This window comes from Dermacentor silvarum, chromosome 3 (assembly GCF_013339745.2).
Source record: "Dermacentor silvarum isolate Dsil-2018 chromosome 3, BIME_Dsil_1.4, whole genome shotgun sequence".
NCBI lineage: Eukaryota > Metazoa > Arthropoda > Arachnida > Ixodida > Ixodidae > Dermacentor > Dermacentor silvarum.
In genome coordinates, this window is record NC_051156.1 from 133,853,040 (window position 1) to 133,872,464 (window position 19,425).

Consider the following 19,425-nt stretch of genomic DNA (forward strand, 5'->3'; position numbering starts at 1 on the left):
TTATTTTAGTTTCGTTGCAGCATTCTTGTTTCTTTTTTTATGCGGAAATGTAGCTGTCAACGCATGATATAGGATAAAAAATACCATCACCACCCGGCAAGTACAGGTGGTGGCGTACAGTGCAGGTGTGGGTCCGTTGAGTGTGAAGGTTGTACTACACAGAAAGGCACAGCAACTCGCAATGCGCGGCACAAAATATTTTTCCGACACTCCTTACCACGGCACTATCCAACTTATTTCCCCCAGCAGACCCATGTCGCCATGGTCGCTGACATTTGACCAGGAAAGCGCCTATGGAAATTCCACGCTAGTAGCACTGCAGCGGCGCGGTGTCCGAACTAATATAAAAGGAGCCCAGGCAAATATCCCGGTGGAGCACGTGTCCTGCCCACCATTTAAACGTAGTGTGTGCACCTGTTCGCGTTTGGGATTGCCAGACAGCATGTCGCTTCGGCCACATTGTGAACTACTCAAATTTAACTTGGCGCCGTGTAAATAGATTACAATAAATGAAGTATGTGGTAAGTGAGAAAGTGTAATTTACGTTACTTGTTCGCGTGCCACAGGTTCACTCAGTGACATGGACCCCAAGGAACTGTTTCCCTCATGGTTCGAAGCTCTGTCTCACTCCGCCCGTTCCTCGTGGAGGGACCAGAAATCGTGGCTCTACGATGAGACTAGTACGTTTGCGTACTACAACGGTTTCTTCAACACCCTCATTGTACCAACGCTCCTGCTCACACACCCCTTATTTTATGCCGGTGGCCCAGCCGCCCTAAATTATGGCGGCCTCGGAACGGTAAGCACCCGTAAATACGTGTAATCGACTTCTACCCGAGGTGCACTTTTGAAGGGTAGTGAATATTTCTGGTAATGTTTTTGTGGGAATAAGGTGCCCTATAAAAATTGGTTTTTTTTAGACTCAGAGCAGGGAGCCGTCTGGACAGGTACTGACCGGCCATTTATTTAGTTAATAAATGAGGCAAATACATCTTACTTGAAAAATAAGAACACAAAAAGCGAGGACACGTGGACACAAGATCTTTTGGGGTCCTGGTTTTCGATGATGTTTTGTTTAGGTCAGGATGGCTAATGCTAACGTATCGCTTAATTTTTGATATTTTGTGATAACGCATACACGAGCATGATTTTTAGGCTGTATTCGCATCAATAGGCCGCGTATAAAGCATTTGCTAGCTACACTGATATAATTGTGTAGTATCCATAACGTTTCTTCGTTGTGGAGCGCAATCTATATAGGACTCGTGTCAGCCAATAATTGCTCGACCTTGTTAGGCGTACATGAAACGTAGGAGGGCTCTCCCATTTTGCCCCGCTTATTCTTCCGTGAAGGTTAAATTCAGCCGGCATCACGTGCATAGCATGCAGGGCCCGATAATGGAAGAGCCTTTTCTGCGTGACAGCTGGCAAGACCAATAGCTTTTGCAGCATTTCCAAAGGAAAATTCGGCGGCTCTTGATCAGAATGAGCGCAAATTACACTTTATTAATTAATCTGAGCTGTGCCTCCAAAGCTCAGAGGCTCACGTGACATCTGACACTGGGTGCTCAGGAAGACAGCGCGCATAAAACTTCCCAAATTCTCCACTCGCCTTTACACCCACCGCACATCACGTGACCTCGAACACTCAGCGTCCGTACCGCAAATAGGGCTTCCACTTCACGTTTGCCGCCACACTTCAGCGTCACTGTTTCAACTTGTGAGCCGCATCACCATGCATTAGGTCGCCGGCACCGTGAGGCACTCGCGATGTCCACAATCTCTGCAAAATTTATTCTCGCGTCACCACTATTTGTTCCACGATGGCTTGATGGTCGAGTAGCCAATAAGCCCGGTATTGTTGCATGGTAACTGCCACAACGGCGATAAAAACACCCGGGGCATGACCGTCAAGTTCTACAGTCCCCCGGGAGAATTGTACGAAGAGGAACGCAGGCAGGCATGCATAACAACCATCCGCAGAATCACTAAGTCGGAATGCGAAAGCTTGCTGTTTAAATAATTGCTGGCTATTATTCGCCTTGTAGCTCCGTAATGACAGGTTGCTCGGACGAGGAGAATATCACTGCAGCTCTCCTTCGACATGCTTTCAGTGACGCATTGACGGTCGGCTAAGTTGCGCGTGCGAAGCACATTGTGCTTTCTCGTGTTTGTTTGTCAGCGCGCGCTTGATCGGCAACATTTCGGTATAGTAGAAAGTAGCTAGCAGTTGATTATTTTAGCATAGGCGTATGACGAGGTAGTCCATTTGTGAAAAGAATGCAGACCGTACTGTATGACCTCTTGACACTGCCACGTGTGTTGCAAGAGGAAGACCGCGGTGGTTTGAATTACTTAAGCTATCGGTAGCTTTTTAGTATCAGTACCACACGCGCACTTGCCGATCGTCATCAAACCCGATCCGGATCAAACTGTGCGAATGCGTTCAAGAATGGCAGCTGCTGCACGGTCCAATATTACGTATCGAGTTGGTTGTGCTCACTCAGCATAGCGGTGCAGACGACATCCTACGATCGTGATCTGCTGAATCAGGATCGTGCAGAATGGTGGCCGGTAGGGCCCGTGTAGAAGCACACGATCTGGATCGGACTCGACTGCGATTCAAAGTGGCTGTATGACAGCTTTATAAATTCGTCATGGGTTTCAGTATATCAGGCACGTCATAGTCGTCTCTCGTGAGGCGATGGTAAAAGCGTCTCTCTTGGTAATTGTAAGGAAGATCCCCCCCCCCTCCAGATCTCCTGGGCGCCCCCTCGCCTGAAGCATGGGAAGTGATACTCCAGGACTGGAGCCTGGAGGTTAAACTTCGGGCTATCAAAAGAGCTGAGTAGGTGGCTGTGAGGCATCGCCTGGTAGCCACCACTCACTAAGCAAAATCACCAAGACAAAGTTTTTTCCTCCCCCTCTTTGGTAATTGTGATACCGCCTTCCCCGCGCAATTGTTGACGCCCTATTAGTCATTGACGAATCCCTTACCTCTTTTGTCGGTTTTGTTTTACCACTGCGTAGAAATGCACTGCCGTTCCAGTTTTGTGCTTCAATGCATAAATCAAACTGGAACGCCAAAAAAAAAACGAAGTAGCTGAAACGCCAATGCATTTCACCGCAAAGTTCAGGAATTGATATATTGAAACTGATGTCATCCTGAGAATATGTTCCAAGTGTAACCGCCTTGGGAAAATTCAGTTAAAACCTAATTAGTGAATTTTTGTGAATTGGTTCATTATGCATTTCAATCATTTGTGCAAATAATGTTGCCTCTTCATGTAGACCAGTTCATGAACTAGAATTGTGCTCTTTGCCACAGACATATATATATATATATATATATATATATATATATATATACTCGCATAAAAGAATAAGATTGAGAAGCAGAGGACCAAGCCACCAGCGATGAAACGAACTGTATCCGTGACGATGTGAGACAGGGATGAACTAGTGTAGATTAGTGAACAAACGGGCGTAGCTGCCATTCTTCTTTAGAATTAGATGAAGAGATGGAGTGGTGCCGGCCATGCACTGCGTAGAGCCGATAACGTAGAGTAGAGTGCTTTATTATATACAGAGTTGGTGCAAACGGAAGGGCCACGCAGTAGAAGACGTATGCCGATGTGACAGATAATTATGAAGGAGAAACCACATTCCATTGTGATATTTTTCCCCACGAGTACTTCTGGCTAGCAATTTTTTCTCTTTGTTTTCTTTTCGCAGACAATTGGGCACGAGATAACGCACATCTTCGACGTGTACTTGAAGATGTCCAAAGAAAACAGTAACCTTGAACCTGGGTTCAAAGAGGAATTCATGAAAAGGATTGAATGCTTACGGGCATCAGGCAGAGCTCCCGTGAGTATGGAAGATTTCTTGTGGTTAGTTAAGCGGACCTTCAAGGACAGAGCGTTACCGGCAGTGTTTCCTTAATGCAAAACCCAGTGTCCATTGTGGAACCGGATTATTGGCGCAGTGTCGTGCGCAGAAGGCTGGAGCGCTGAACTGGCGTGGCATACTGGAAGGTATGCCACATATTGTTGCCACATATGTTGAGGAAGATTGAGGAAGCAGTAAAATATGGGCGCAGCATGAAATAAGTGAGAAGAAAACTTGGCATAGGACAAGGCAATATGTATGCACTGAAAGATAAGCAGGGTAATATCATCCGCAATTGCTATGACATAGTAAAGGTAGCGGAATAATTCTATACTCACCAGTACAATTCCCAGAGCAGCCAAGCTACTTTCATTCGAAGTAGTGATCAACACGAGGCATAAGCTCCTTCTATCACTAGCGATGACGTTAGAAGGACATTGAAAGACATGACGAGGGGAAACGCTGCTGGAGCAGATGGACTAACAGTCGATTTAATCAAAGATGGAGGAGATATCATGCTTGAAAAGCTTGTGGCCCTTTATACGCAATGCCTCGATCCCGACTGTACCAGAAAGCTGGAAGAACGCCAACATTATACTTATTCATAAGATGAGAGACGTTAAAGAATTGAAGAATACAGGACCCGTTAGCTTGCTTTCAGTATTGTATAAAACATTTACCAAGATAATTTCCAATAGAATCAAGGCAACACTTGACTTAAGCCAACCTAGAGAACTGGCTGGCTTCAGGAAGGTATATTGTACGATGAATCATATCCATGTCACAAATCAGGTGATAGAGAAATCTGTGAAGTACAATCAACGTCACTATATGGCTTTCATAGATTATGAAAAAGCATTTGATTCAGTAGAGATACCAGCAGTCATGGAGGCATTGCGTAATCCAGGAGTACATGAGGCATATTGTGAATATCTTAGAAAATATCTGCAAGGATTGCACAGCAACATTGGTTTTCAAAAAAAAAGTAGAAAGATACCTATCAAGAAAGGGGTCAGGCAGGTCAAGTCAGGGAGCTTACCGCTGCCGTTGAAAAGAAAAGTGTACAATCATTGCATTCTATCGGTGCTAACATATGAGGCAGAAACTTGGAGGTTAAGAAAGAAACTCGAGAACAAGTTAAGGACCGCACTAAGAGCGATAGAACGAAAAATGTTAGCCTAACGTTAAGAGACAGGAAGAGAGCGGCGCGGATCAGAGAACAAATGGGAATAGCGAATATTTAGTTGACAGTAAGCGGAAAAAATGGAGCTGGGCAGGCCATGTAATGCATAGGATGGATAATCTGTGGACCATTAGAGTTACAGAACGGATGCCAAGAGAAGGGAAGGGCAGTCGAGGACCGCAGAAAACTAGCTGGGGTGATGAAGTTAGGAAATTTTCAGGCGCAAGTTGGAATCAGCTAGAGCAAGACAAGGGTAATTGGAGATCACATGGGAGAGGTTTTCGTCCTGCAGTGAACATAAGTAGGCTGATGATGATGATGATGACTAGAAGGTGCTGGGTACTGGTGCGATAAGCAGCTTTAGAACAATAAGAACACGGTACCTGACTATCTTGACATGTAACTTTAAATAAAGAAATCAAAAACTGAGAAAAGTTACAAAAAATATGCACATCCCACGCACTGTGGGAATCAATGTAAGCGACGCATTCCTTGTTGTTTGCGTTGATTAACGATAATAGACGGGGATGTTTAACGGTGGGTGACCCCGTTCTAATTTTTACCACCACAAATTCTTTAACATGCACCTTAATCTGCTTACATGAGCGTTTTGCATTTCGCCCCGGCCGGTATAGAAATATGGCTGCAGCTGTTGAGATCGAACTCGCCTCTTCGAGCAACTCCATTAACACATAGCTACCGTAACGGGTAGAGAAGTGTTTATTTGATGACCGGCCTTCCGTAGTGTCGTCTAGATGCTACGATGCTTTAATACGACTTTGCGTGTGCACATGCTACGCCATTTGTCCCCTTGACAAATTTTCACCGCGTTTGTTCCTTCAGAAATAGCAGGAACGTAACGAAGAAAACCTTCAAATAAAATTTATCTTGTTTGTCTCCAACTTCCGCCGTTTACAGTAGCAGTTTTTCCTTGCATTCTTACGTCGCATTTTGCGATTCCGGATTCCCCGGCATGGCAAAATGGAAGGGAAGGGCAGTCCTCGACTGCCCTTCCCTTCTCTTGGCATCCGTTCTGTAACTCTAATGGTCCACCGATTATCCATCCTATGCATTACATGTCCTGCCCAGCTCCATTTTTTCCGCTTACTGTCAATTAAATATTCGCTATTCCCGTTTGTTCTCTGATCCGCGCCGCTCTCTTCCTGTCTCTTAACGTTAGGCTAACATTTTTCGTTCCATCGCTCTTTGTGCGGTCCTTAACTTGTTCTCGAGCTTCTTTGTTAACCTCCAAGTTTCTGCCTCATATGTTAGCACCGATAGAATGCAATGATTGCCATGCATTTGCGGGGGGTCACGGATAATTACAGTTGTCTAGAGGATATCGTGGCAACGCCCAGAAAGGGGGGGGGGGGATGAGCTCCAGAGGGAATTGTTCCGACACGATGGAGAAGTACCAAACAGTTTCTCGCGTCGACTTTCTTGTCTGCCGCACTGCTGCCGTGCATATGCGCACTCTGAACCACCTCCCGACGAGGCGTGCACGACAAGGACAGCAGCAGCACCTGCGCTCAACTCTGTCTTTAGGGAGCATCCCAATCGTCGGTGATTTTGTTTATTTCAAGAAATGACGTGAGGATACGGACTAGATAGCAGGCGGGTTCCCATCATGACTGTGTCGGCTATTGTTTCTAAGCAAAGATAATATAAAAGTTGGGGTATTATCTTATTTTTTCTTGGCTACGATGTCGGCGTTATCGCAATCGACGCAGTGACCATGTCCATCGAAGTGCTCGGCAACAACTTTTCGCTGTTTAATTAAAGCGGTAATTTTAGAGCGCAGCTCTTAGGCGCTCGTTCCTACGGCGAACGCCAGCGTCGTGCCTCGGCGTACCTCGTAACCGAGTGAACGAGCACAGCGAAGGCTGAAAGAGCGAACGCGGAACGCAGCGGAGGATCAAAGACGGCAGTAGCGAAGAGAACGCGAGGAGGACAGCAGAGGAAGAGGGTGCAGCGGAACCATGAGGCGGCTGGCGGAGGAGGAGGTTATGGCGAAAGAGTGAGAAGAAAAGCGTTGTGACTCGCAAGACGGGCTCAGCGGTGACGATGCCTACGAGATGACAACCAAAGTCGCGCGCGTCGTCTGTTCACCGATGACGCCAACGATAAAGCATGCGTCAAGCGCGTCCACCGATACCATATATGGAAACAAAGTGCGGCATGAGCGGAGGTGTATCTGCGGCGGCTGCTGCTGTGAATCGCGCCCATGCGTCATCGACGCGCTGCCTCTCGCGATCTCCCGATTAGCGCCACACTTCGCTCTGTTTGCAACGTGCCCCGCGAGAAAGATTGTCGGAGCCATCCAATATCTCGCCAAATGAAAACACCTGTAGAGCGGTACTCAAATTTTGAATTAGGGTACATCGTAATCTTTGGTGAATTTTTTTCTTCACTCGTTCCACAGTTTCGCGCTGCCGTCGTCGATATGGACGGCGTCTTTATCCGCAGCGCAGACGTCGGCCAGTGCACCGAATTGCTGCGCGTGGATTACATCACGGCCTGTTCATTTACGACGCGAGCGCCGACAGCGGCGTCTCACTCGGCACGTTTCTGCGCGCCTGGCTACGCCAGTGTATGCTTAGAAAGGCGGCGAGCACATAGCTGTCACAACACCGCTAACGCTTCAGACATTCCCGTGACTCACTCGTAACCGTCGTGCGCTGTCTTTGTTTTTGGCTTTTGGTGATGGTTTGCTGCTCCTTGATTCCACTTGCGAACTTAGCGGTGTTGTTGACGGAAATGCAGTTGCAATAAACCTATTGTAACTTGTTCCTCCTCCTTAAGCTGTAATGAAAACGAGTGTGGTGCGCATTTTCTGCCATTGTGTAAAGTAATTACAATATCTCTTACGCTACGTGCATCAGGAAGTCGAGAGGTAATTGCAAGGACAATATAAATGGAACATCTCATGTTTCACTGTGAAGTACAAATTTTTTAGACAATACTAACGTCTTCTCGTTTACGTCAAACGATAAATTTATGCAACTGCTCTGTATAATTTTTACTCATACAATCTACAAAATATTGTGCTGTGTTACGTTTGACACGGCTTAGAATAGTTTGCTTTTTCCAGGCAACTTATATCAGTCAGGATTCTTTCTTTTACACTTTTTATGAGAATAGCTTGCCTGCGACATGTCGCGCGGTGCATGCGGAACGTATACGGAACCCGTGGTAGCTGAGATGTAGGCACTAAGCTGTAACCATTTCACCAGGAAGTGTAATAACTGAGTGCTGCTCCTTCACATAGAGATGGCAAGTTCTTGCGCCTTAAATAAAACACTCCCTCGGGCGCCAACGCTTATCGCAGGTAGAAGCCACAGCAGGACGGGAGGCGGTGAACTCCACTCTGGACTCCATAGAGCTGGCCAACTTCGTGGCCGTCACGACTGCATACAAGGCCTTTCTTTTATTGCTAAACAACGTCCGGGAAAAAAAGTTGTCCAACCTCAACCTAAGTGCGAAACAATTATTCTTCATCAACTACTGTGTCAAGCTATGTGATGAAACGTCAGCTCAGACCACAGGCTACTCCTCATTCCGCTCCCGTTGCATGGTGCCCTTGATGAACATGCCTGATTTCTCGGAAGTGTTCGGCTGCGCGCCAGGGGCCTCCATGAATCTGCAAAGGAAGTGCGCCTTGTGGTAGTTAATGTACAACAGGTGCTTCCAGTCGTCATTGGTCCGTCATACTCTTTTTTTTTGCGCAACGCAAGCAGCAATAAAGACGCGTGGAATTCGACGCCCATTTTGTCCTTTCGCTTTTTTTTTTCGTTTTTCTTGTGGTATTTTCAGAATGACGCGCTTTGGACAACTACGGTTGAAAATTTTGCCACCGAGATACATGTGCAGCTGCACGTGTTGTAGGTGGTAGGCTAAGCGTAGACTAAGCAAGCCAACGATCAAGAAACACAGCGGCACGCCTACGGTGTTCTTAATCTAGAATTGGGGAAGTGTGGCATCCGCGTTCCGACTGAAGGGAGGTGAGAGGGCCGCCTTAGCGATGACAGTCCCAGAGGGTGCTGTTAGCAACAAATGTGCTACGGGTACTTTTGCTCTCCTGTGCGCTTGCTCTCTGATTTGTCTACTTTCATTTCTGTGGTTTTACATGCCAAAAATAGTTCTAATTATGTGGCACTGCTCTCTCATTTGTGTGCTCGAACAAAGCTAGATACGCTTGCTAGGTGGTTCGACTTCAGGGTCTTCTTTATAAATCATCTAATCCTGCATAAATGCTCCGCGTGCTTGAAAAGTCGTGTACTTTGCATTTTAACGGAACAAAGATCAATTACCTAAGTATGTCTTATTATGAAGAGCTTTTATAAAGCATAGAAGCGCCGAAACTTGTACGCTGCACGCACATGAGCAGAAATCTCACACTCGCTAATGCAAAGTTCTCTGCGCTTTGCGGCCATTCGCATGCAAATTTTTTGAACTAAGACAAAAGCTCCAAGCAAGCACAAGTGAAGAACCTGAATATGAGATGGTGGATGATGCTTTGACAGTGTGCGAAAATTAGGTGTCGTTGAATATGCATTAAGGAGGCTGGGGAGCATTATAAAACTTCACCCTTCCGCCGTGATATTTACCCAAGTAACAGGAATATAGATACAAATTTGCAACGTTGCATTAGCTACGATATTATTGCAACAGCGTGTATAAGTTTGGAAGCCAGAATGGACACGTTTGTTTACTCTATTAGATAGTTTTGGTGTGACCCTAAAAGAAATACTGTTTCCGGAACACCGCGCAACCAGAGAGGTGCGTGGCTGCAACAACACTGGTTCCGACATCTGATGACGCAGTGTGCTGCAACGAGCTTATGCTGCACGAGCTTAAATATGTACTTCAGGGCTGGTGCAAAGCGTGGGTAGAGACATAATGATTAAAGTGCAGTATTTTTATAACTTCTTTTTGTCGTGGATAAAAATGATCGCGACCAGAAAGTTTTTCATGCACTGTAGTTGGACGAGACGGCACAAGATGTCCCTACCACCTCCACAGCTTCCATCCACCGCTCAGGCAACGGGTAATCCGCAAACGCAACGACTACGGGCGGACTGAAACCCGTTATTCTTATTATGACATGCTTAAAAAAAACTGTGTGGCTGCATGTTCAATGAAGACTGATACCCAGCTGCCACTATATAACACATTGTCGAGCTCGGCGTGGTACAAGGCCCTTTAGGCACCAATGAAGGCTTATAGCCAACAAAAGCAACATTTGCGAACTTACCTCCAGTACACCCTTTGGCATCTTTGCTCTTTCACGTTCACGCAATATAAAGGTTTTATTGTTTGACAGTTTACATTCGACCATAGGCATGTGATATTTAGGGTTCAGGAGACATTTATTAAGGGGGCGGGGGGTATCTGGGCGCAATACACGAAGGCGGTTTCGCACGCAGGAATGGGAAATGAGTTGGAATGTGTCCGAGTTAGAGGCACCAAACAAAAGACGGTGAAGTGCGCATAGCGGGCATATACCATAATTGCTCTGTTGAACACGAATTCCCTGAGAAAAGGAGGCTACGAAGTGACACGTTGGCTATATAAAGGGAGATAGAAGAAAGTGGAAGAGTACTTGTTATTCTCCTCTCGTCGCGTGGAAAGAACAGCGGTGGGAATTCAAGAGCTGCACGGCTACATTAGAAAGACTACTTTAGGGGTAGAATTACTGGAATTATTACGACGGTCAAAATTCCAGCCATTCCAAGTGCTGGACGACGACCGCGGGAGCGCATTAGTAAATAAAGTGACCCGGAAATGGCCACTTAGAGCGAAGAAAATCGCCTGCGCAGGCGAAACTATAGCGCCAATCTCCTGATGAAGCAAGAGAAGCTCCAAGTTTTGTGCGCATCCGCGAATAGAGGTGACGCCGGCTGCACTAGAAAGGAAAGTTATAGAGCTCTTACTCTAGTCATTCTTGAAGGAGAGAATCACAATGGAACGACTGAGCAAACCGCCTGGTGCACTTTATGCTTGACAAGGCATGTCGCTCAAAATGTACTCTTAATATTGCCCTGCGGACAACGTTACATGTGAATATATCTGAATGTAAAGGGTCCCTAAACGGTTGAGACAAATTGTGTAGACGCGTAGGGCACAGCTACAGTAAAACATTCGCGTCAAAATTTAGGTGAAGCGTCTCATATTAAGAGAGCTACGGATGATTACAAGTTACCCTCCTCCCTAGCCTTGCTTTCCCTCCTCAACTCGTTCGCCGAGTGATCGGGCTAAGCTCTGCCTTCGCTGGCTCTACGTCACGTTGTGACGTGTTGTCGCCTATTCCCGGTTGTCTTGGGGCCAGCGCGCGAAGGCTCTCCAACCTCTCCGCTGACCTCTCCGCCCGGCCGCTGATCCCCAGCGAGAGCGATCAAGCAGCGTGCGTTGCGAGCGTTCTGTCGGAGAGCCGAGCGTGTCCAGTATTCCGGTAACCACAGGCGAGCTGGGTGTTTTGACGGATAGCCAGAGGCATAAACTAAAGCCCCTCCATACCGCTGGGATGAAGGAGCTTGATCGACATGCGCGGTCCAGCCATCTGTGGCGCAGAGCTTAACCAGCGAAATACAGAGCTAATAGCCCTGTAACCAGGTGAAAACATTTTAAACATGACAACATGTTCAAGATTACGCTCCTGCCAAAAATTTGAGCCAGCATCAAAGTAGAAAAAACTTGGTTACTGCTATATTAGCTGTGTGTTTGGTTGAGCTTTGTGCCGCCAGGTGGCTGCACCGTGCAAGCAGTTCACTTTCGCGCCTCCGTTCATCAGGTAAAACGTAGTAAAGCGGCCAGTACACTTGCGCTTGCGTTTACCTGAATACCGGAGATGCTAAACGCTATTGTTGCAAACCTTCGACGTGAAGCGACGGCCGCAAACACGTAGATGCTGGCGCCGTTTGGATTAGTTTGGATACCCAAAGTCCGATGCGCTGCAGCCACTCCGCTCGTCTGCTGCCTTGCAGCGGAGCACGATGTCGCAGCTTCACATGTCGCCGATCGCTGCGTTTGCAGCCACAACGCAACAAGGGCTAACCATGGTGCTCGAGAAAAGAAAGAACAAGGCCAACACTGACCGCGCAGCTGTCGTCAACAGGGAGCACGTTTTAACACAAGCAGACGACACTTGCTGTGGGCCGGAAGTGCTTTTAGTGTAGTGATACATGTCCTTGTGCATTCTCTTTCTGTTACTTTATTTTTATACAAACAAATTAACTATCATCTAAAGTATTACGAGAAACATTTGTTCACCATAATGTTGGAAAAATTATCGATGACGTGCCCTGGGCAGCCAATCGGATAGCTGACCCAGTTATGGGCAAATCGCGTCACTTGGGCACAAAGCTCAGCCGATTGGCGTGCTGCGATCGGTAGCGATGTACCTTTTAAAACACTATAATAAATTTCAGGCTTTACTGTGGAGCGCTTAGATGCGTCCATTAATGATCAGAAGGACCTACTCTAACGACTCAGTACGTTTGTACAAAATCGTCGAAAATCGTTTCAGGGTCCCTTTAAGCAGTGCAAGCAAGCAGTGGGGCTGTTTTTCGTTGCTGAGAAACACGACCACGGGAACATTGTTGCTGCGTTGCTTTGAAGTCTTTGGGGTGCTGCTCATTAAACACTTGGGGAGGTTTGGCGTACACATATACGAGTATGTACTCAGGACTTCAGGAAGTTGACCCTGCCACACCAGTGCAAGTGCAACGGGAACAGGTAACCTTAGTAGGAGCTGCCAGCCCCAAAGACTGTCTCTAATTACAGCCTGCAAGATGCACCGATGTTGTCTACTACAACAAAAAATCAGGCACAGAAGGCACATGCTAAGCGATAGGCAAGTGATACGCGATAGGCTACGGTGTCACGGGTCCTCCACACACCGCGCACACGGTAATTGCTCTGCTTTTAGGACGCAGAATACCAGTTCCATGATACCTATTTTGTAGCCACTTTCAATAACCAGGACGACCACAGAAAATACACGTTCCTGAACGTGCATTTTGCATTCGGTGATTGATTCAAAACTTATGAGCCACTTCTTTCCCACCTGAGATGAATCACGTGGCAACGGCAGGTACGCCATACTTATACCAGTGCCGAAAGAAATGAGCAAGCAGTGCAAACGCTGAAATGCCAGAACCAGTAGTCAATCGAAAGCGTTGAAATGTTTGTCATGACATGTCGCGACTGTTAAAGCGTGCTGACCATGGTATGACAGAAGCGCAAGAGGTCCGTATACTTATGCGAGAAGTAAAGAGGTATCTTATATGTGGTATTGTGAAAAGCACAGGTGGAGGACTCCGGATATTTTTAAGCATGTGGGGTTCTATAACCTGCACCCAAGGCACGGACAACGACATTTTTTTTTGCATTTTGTCTCTCTCAAAATGCGGGCCGCCGCGACTGCGAATCATACCCGTAACCTCGCGCTTAGGTGAGTGACGCCACAGCCACTAAGCCACCACGCCGGGTAAGAAGTATTTGTTCACTGGACTTCTGTGAAAACCGGCAACTGGAGTAAAAGAACAGACTGTTGAGCTTGTTGGTATTACATTACGTAATCTGTCACACAAACCGGCCGCGTAAATGACAGAAGAAACGAAGACACGGTGCGGCTAATAAAGGTAGTTTAGTGACCATGGCCTCTAATATAATATATACCAGTGTGCAACAGAAAGCTGGGGGGCGTAAAGGCTCTTTTTTTTTTTTTTTGCTCCCTTTTGTACGATATATACATGGTATCCAAGGTAACATGGATTAAGTAGGGAAAAAAAACTATCAATCGTATTGCGTAAAATGTTGCTCACACTTCAGTTGAGATTCCGCTAGTAATTTTCGATACTAACGTCAAATTGGTCAATTACAGTAAATTATTTGCCTCGTTAAGTACTGCCCTAACAGGTGGTATCTTTTTCCAAATTAAAAAAAGCCATTATAGATGTTCCTTTTAAATGTGTATTACTTCTGAATTGGAGGCGTGTCAGTTAGGAGAGTAATTATGTCACGAGAAACATTATTAGTGGCTTCTCAACTTGACTGAGCAATACGTGCTCAGTATCATTCACGAAAAATGAGCCATTTTTTTAAAGCTTCGTTCTGTTCAACTGCAGCACCATATGAGCTACAATCCGCAACAAACCATCACTTGTCAGGAGCACCGTGATCTTGTCTTTGTCGTGTTGCGTCTTGTGTCCACGCGTCACGTAAGGTAAGGCAACTACAGCCGTCGAGTTAGCCAGCGAGACGACCATGGAACAAGTACTCGAGCAGCGCTCCACACTGTGCGACCGTCTAAACCAGTGAGACAGTAGCATCACTCACGCTGCCCCGCAACACTGACGCACTTCGATAACGTTACTTTCTTCTTGTGGCTAGCGAAGAGATGCATTGACTTCAGAGAGCCTGAACTACCGTCCACCGTGACATCCCTAACAGATACCATCGGCGAACTTGGCAGAGCCCTTGACACAGGCTCGAACTGAAGCGCCCATGCTGTCATGTGGTGAAACACCGAGCTGCCTGCGCAGCCCACTAGCGCCCGTTGCCATGCTTACCATAAACTGAAGTGCATGTTCCATGCGAAATACGGTGCAAGTGCTTCGCTCCTACCTTTTTCCGTAATGTTCTTCACTTTGTTAAGGAATGGCCCAAGTGCCATAGATGCGAGAAATCAGCAGTGCATCGTCCCACTGGCTTGCTGCACATTGTCGATCCACCACGGCTGCAGTTGCAGCGCGTTGGTGTAGATTTGCAAACACTGTACCCGACGTTCTGGACTGCAAATGATGGGGTGGCTGCTGCCACGGAATACCTAAGAGGACGGAGGACTACCTGAGGTGACCTGAGGACTACCTCAGGTCACTTCCATGGGGTGCTTCGGTTCATACTAAAACAATCAAGCAATTGGGCTAGTTGGTTTATGTTGAAACACAAGTGTACTAGTGCAAAAAACCCGACACATGTGAAAGCCGCAAGGAACCGACGCCAAAATTTAATAAGTTTCCCAGTTAAATGTGGATGCTTTGCGTACATCACACACGTGCAAAAGCACACCAACTATGCATGGGCACCACACATGGCTTGACAGACGTGCCGTACCTCCCTTTGTGTTAGCGATATTGAGGCCACGCTCAAATACTTATCTGTTTGGTGGATACACCGTCTCGCATATCTCTCCTTCCTATTCCTGCGCATATTTTCGTAGCCCACGCGTGCTTCCACACGTATGCTACACACGTGTGGTAATACCGCAATAGTGCTGTACCATGAAGTAAAATATTACCGCGACAGCGTTAAGGGCCCCGTGTAGTAGAAAATCCGGCGTCGGCGCCAGCGTCGGTATTGGCGTAAGCGCCGGCATCCGTGGCAGAGAAAATCATCCCGAACCACCCCGACCAAGCAGGTGCTCCGCGTCGCACAAGGTGCTGGAAAATTTGTCGAAAACAAAGCGTACAATCATTCTTGAGGAACCGGTTGCTTCTTTAATTTGACGAAAAGTGAAGCCGGATCAAAGTATTGACGCCAAGGCACCCGATGTGTTCTTCACGCGTGTTGATACGGAAGATACACAAGCCAGTGCCTTTCACTAGATGCTCGAAAAAGTGTTTACCGCGTTCACTAATTGCTGACACGTGTGCATGTGTATTGTTCAAACTCGCCTTGAATTTTTTTTAATTCTCATGCATATTCTATTGTGTAGCTTTAGATCTTCCCAAACTCGCATAGCGCCGTTCCTTTAGGAGGAACCTTTACCTTTTTGGGCTTCGATCGAGGCTCATTGAAAGGGAGAAACCTAACCGCTGTGCATCCACAGTGTGAATTCGATTAGTTTTATTCTACATTTGCTAGAAAAAGTTGAAATATACCAAATGTACAGCACGTTCGTTTATTTATGTAATAATTCTTGTCTAAAATGTTTTAGAATTCAAAGTATCAACTCTATGATGACTCGACTGATCCATTTATTATTTTCTAACAAAGGAAAATGGCCTCGTCGGAGAGGGTGGACGATGTGCTCGCCTCAGAGAACCTTGCCGACTTTGTGGTTGTCGCGGCTTCGCAGTTGGCGTGTGCTTCATTGTTGCCTTCCAACTTGCAGAACAGGCTGGACGGAGTGGATGCAGGCCATTGCCAGCGTCCACTCTTATGTTTAAATTGGATTTATACATAGCTTCCCTGTACACTAGCAACGGCATACATTCTTGGTCTTTTCGTCTGCCAATGAAGGGAGTATAATTATAAAGCTGGCCGTTCTTATGTATTAAAGAAGCAGATGATGAAAAGGAATGCGCACATAGCTCCTGCGAGAACAGCGAGGGCATCATGGGATACTTTTAAATGAAATGACTGACACTCTTGCACAGATATCTCTTGATGCACCACTTATGGCCGTTATGCCTGCTTCAGCCTATGTCACTGCGGCTAGGTTTAGAAAATTTTGCGTTTTCCAAGATTCTAGAAAGCTGAAAATCCAAACGTCGGAATCTAATCATTTGTACTTGTCATGGCACAATATATGGTTTCCCACACGTAAATTAAAAATCGCCATAACACCATCCCACCATCAATTGTTTACCTACACAGCTCTGGCTTGACCTCTATGTCATACCTGCCAGGAACCTGAAAGAATTGACCCCTTTCTACTAGCACGCCATCGATTTAGAAATCAGAGGGAAAATTTTGAATTTTCATTCCAAAATTGCGCATTTTTTAAATACCCAAATGTCCTCTCCTTCGGGGCTTCTTCATTGGGCGTTAGCCACAGGAACAACTGCGTGGCCATTTGCGACTACCTTTCTGTCAGAAGAAGGCTACCACAATAATTCTCGAAATCAACGATTAGATAAACTCATTGACTCGCTGATTCTATGTTTAAAATATTCTAATACCACCAAAAAAGAAGGCACAACAGTTGCTGTTGATGTATATTTACAATTATTTGTATGTATGACTCAACTGATCCATTTATTCCACATAAAACTATTTGTAAGTTATTATAAACGTTATACCTCACCATTTACTTTTTCGCTTAGGTTTTCTCTCTCCCCCTACCCTTTCACCTTTACCCGCCGGCTTCTTCGCCGTTCCCCGCAGTGGGTAAGCGCCTCAAGGGAGGAACAAGCAAGCAAGCAAACAGCGAGGCCAAGCCAAGGCAGAAGAAGAAGTAAACCAAACGTTTTGCGATCAGATATCGGAAAATTTCAACTCGTAGGGATATCATTGAAACAATAACATCCCGGATTGAATTTCAGCACCTAAAATTTCCGTGGTAAATACAGTGGTGTCGATCAAGGCAATCTGACGTAATGATAGCAAAATTACGCTGCCATGTGCCTTCATTAAACCTATATCTACACAGGGCTGGTCTGGTTATTTCGCCAATTCTGCCTGGACATAGAAACTATAGAACACAATTTTTTTTAAAGTCGCCGGTATAAATTAGAAAGGAAAAGACACCTTGAGATTCCGCTTGCTAAATTAGGGGTAAACGTAACATCAGAAATAGTGCTAAGTTTGGTGCTTCGGTTCTGGACGTTGGCCACAGGAACGTATTTGATGCCGTTGGTGGTTTCATTCAGGCTACAAAACGAATAGCATCCGTACTTTTAAAAATATCTTAGTTATATGTGAGTGTTCAACCAAAGCATTACTATTATAAATTGTACTGTTTAGGAAAATTAATATTAATCAGTCTGTTTTGAATAATAAATTGCACAGTAAATGTATTTTGTATAAATAGTATGTAAAAGTTCAGGTGCCCGATTCTTGCCAAATCCCCCAGAGTGGGCACGTGCCATGTTTTAAGGACATCATCGCCATCATCATCATTGGGTGCCGGTGTTCCAGCAAGCGGAAGCAAGCAAGGAAGCAAGCAAGCGCTGAACTTCTGTTCCACAGGGCCTTCCATCGCGACCACCCACTGACTGTGCTAGTACGATACCCGCTCCTTCCCTGCATACCTGACTGGATCATGGTAACGTGAGATGCCTTATTCCTTTCATGCAGTTTAAGATCCGATTTGAATGCGCCGTTAGGTTTAAGGGGATTTCTCGTGTATGCTGGCCTGTGTGTACTGCTGATGAGTCTGCTGCAGTGAAGTATCTTGTGTTCACCTTAGTCTCGAGCAATTTGATTCTCCCCTCTGTGATGGCTGTAGATAGTGTTCTGAGCTTCATTCCGCTAGATAACCCCGCTGTCTACATAGGCCGCAGGCCTATTGAATTAACGGCAATTGAAATTAAAGACCTATTGAATCGTTCATATCATTAATGCCGCGGGGTATTCTCAGCATTGCATTTTTTAACTTCTCCAGATCATACGAATGGGCGATATTGCAATTCGAGATGTTTCCTCTAAATTTTTCCCGTAACCTCGAGCGACATTCTGTCACTGGTGTGTTCCCGCGTAGTAGATTATTCTAAATTTCAGCATTTGGCACTATATAAGCACTGTTGAAATTCCTATGGGAGCCCCTAATGCTGTGTACCGTAGACGCACGAGATAATTCGCATCCCAGCCCCATCAGAATGTTGTGCAATATTCTTTGACAGAAACGTGGCAGTAACGTGCTGGGACTTAAAGGTAAAGTTGGGCGTGTCGAGAGTGATGTTTGGGAGAGAGAGAAAACAACTTTTATTGAAAACGGCAAGTGTAAGAGGATCTCCCCTCCCTTAGATGGCGGCCAGGAGCCCTTGGGTCCTAGCGGCATCTTCGGCTTGCCTGATGACTTTCAGTTGGTGCTCGCTGTCTGAGCTGAGCAGCGCGGTCTGCCACTGCTCCGCGTTCGTATATGTGTTGTTTGGCCCCTCCACTCTGTTGGGGCAAGCCCAGATTATGTGTCTGAGGTCCACCCGCTGATTGCAGTCTTTGCATGCCCGATTCTCGGATAACAATGATTAAAAGCGATCGGGTTTGGGAAGGTGTTTGTTTGCAGTAGGCGCCATGCTGTCGCCTGCTGTTTATTTAATGAGGAGTGTGGTGGAGGGTAATGCTGCCTCCCTAATCTGTAGTGTTTGGTGATTTCATTGTAAGTGACCATGCTGTCTCTCTCCGCACTCGGGCCCCGCGTTGTTTCTGCTCCTGCTCGGCTCGCTAACTCTTGAGCTAGGATGTGTGCGGTTTCGTTGCCCGGGAGGGAGGAGTGGGCGGGCGTCCATATGACATGAACGTCACACACCGCGCGAAAGTTACTCATGATCCTTAGTGCCTCTTTCGGGACCCTTCCCTTAGCGAAGTTATGTAGCGCACTTTTCGAATCAGTGATTATGCCGCTGCCGTTGCGGGGGTGAGCGCTAGCGCTATGGCCGCTTCTTCCCCGATTTCCGATTTTCCTG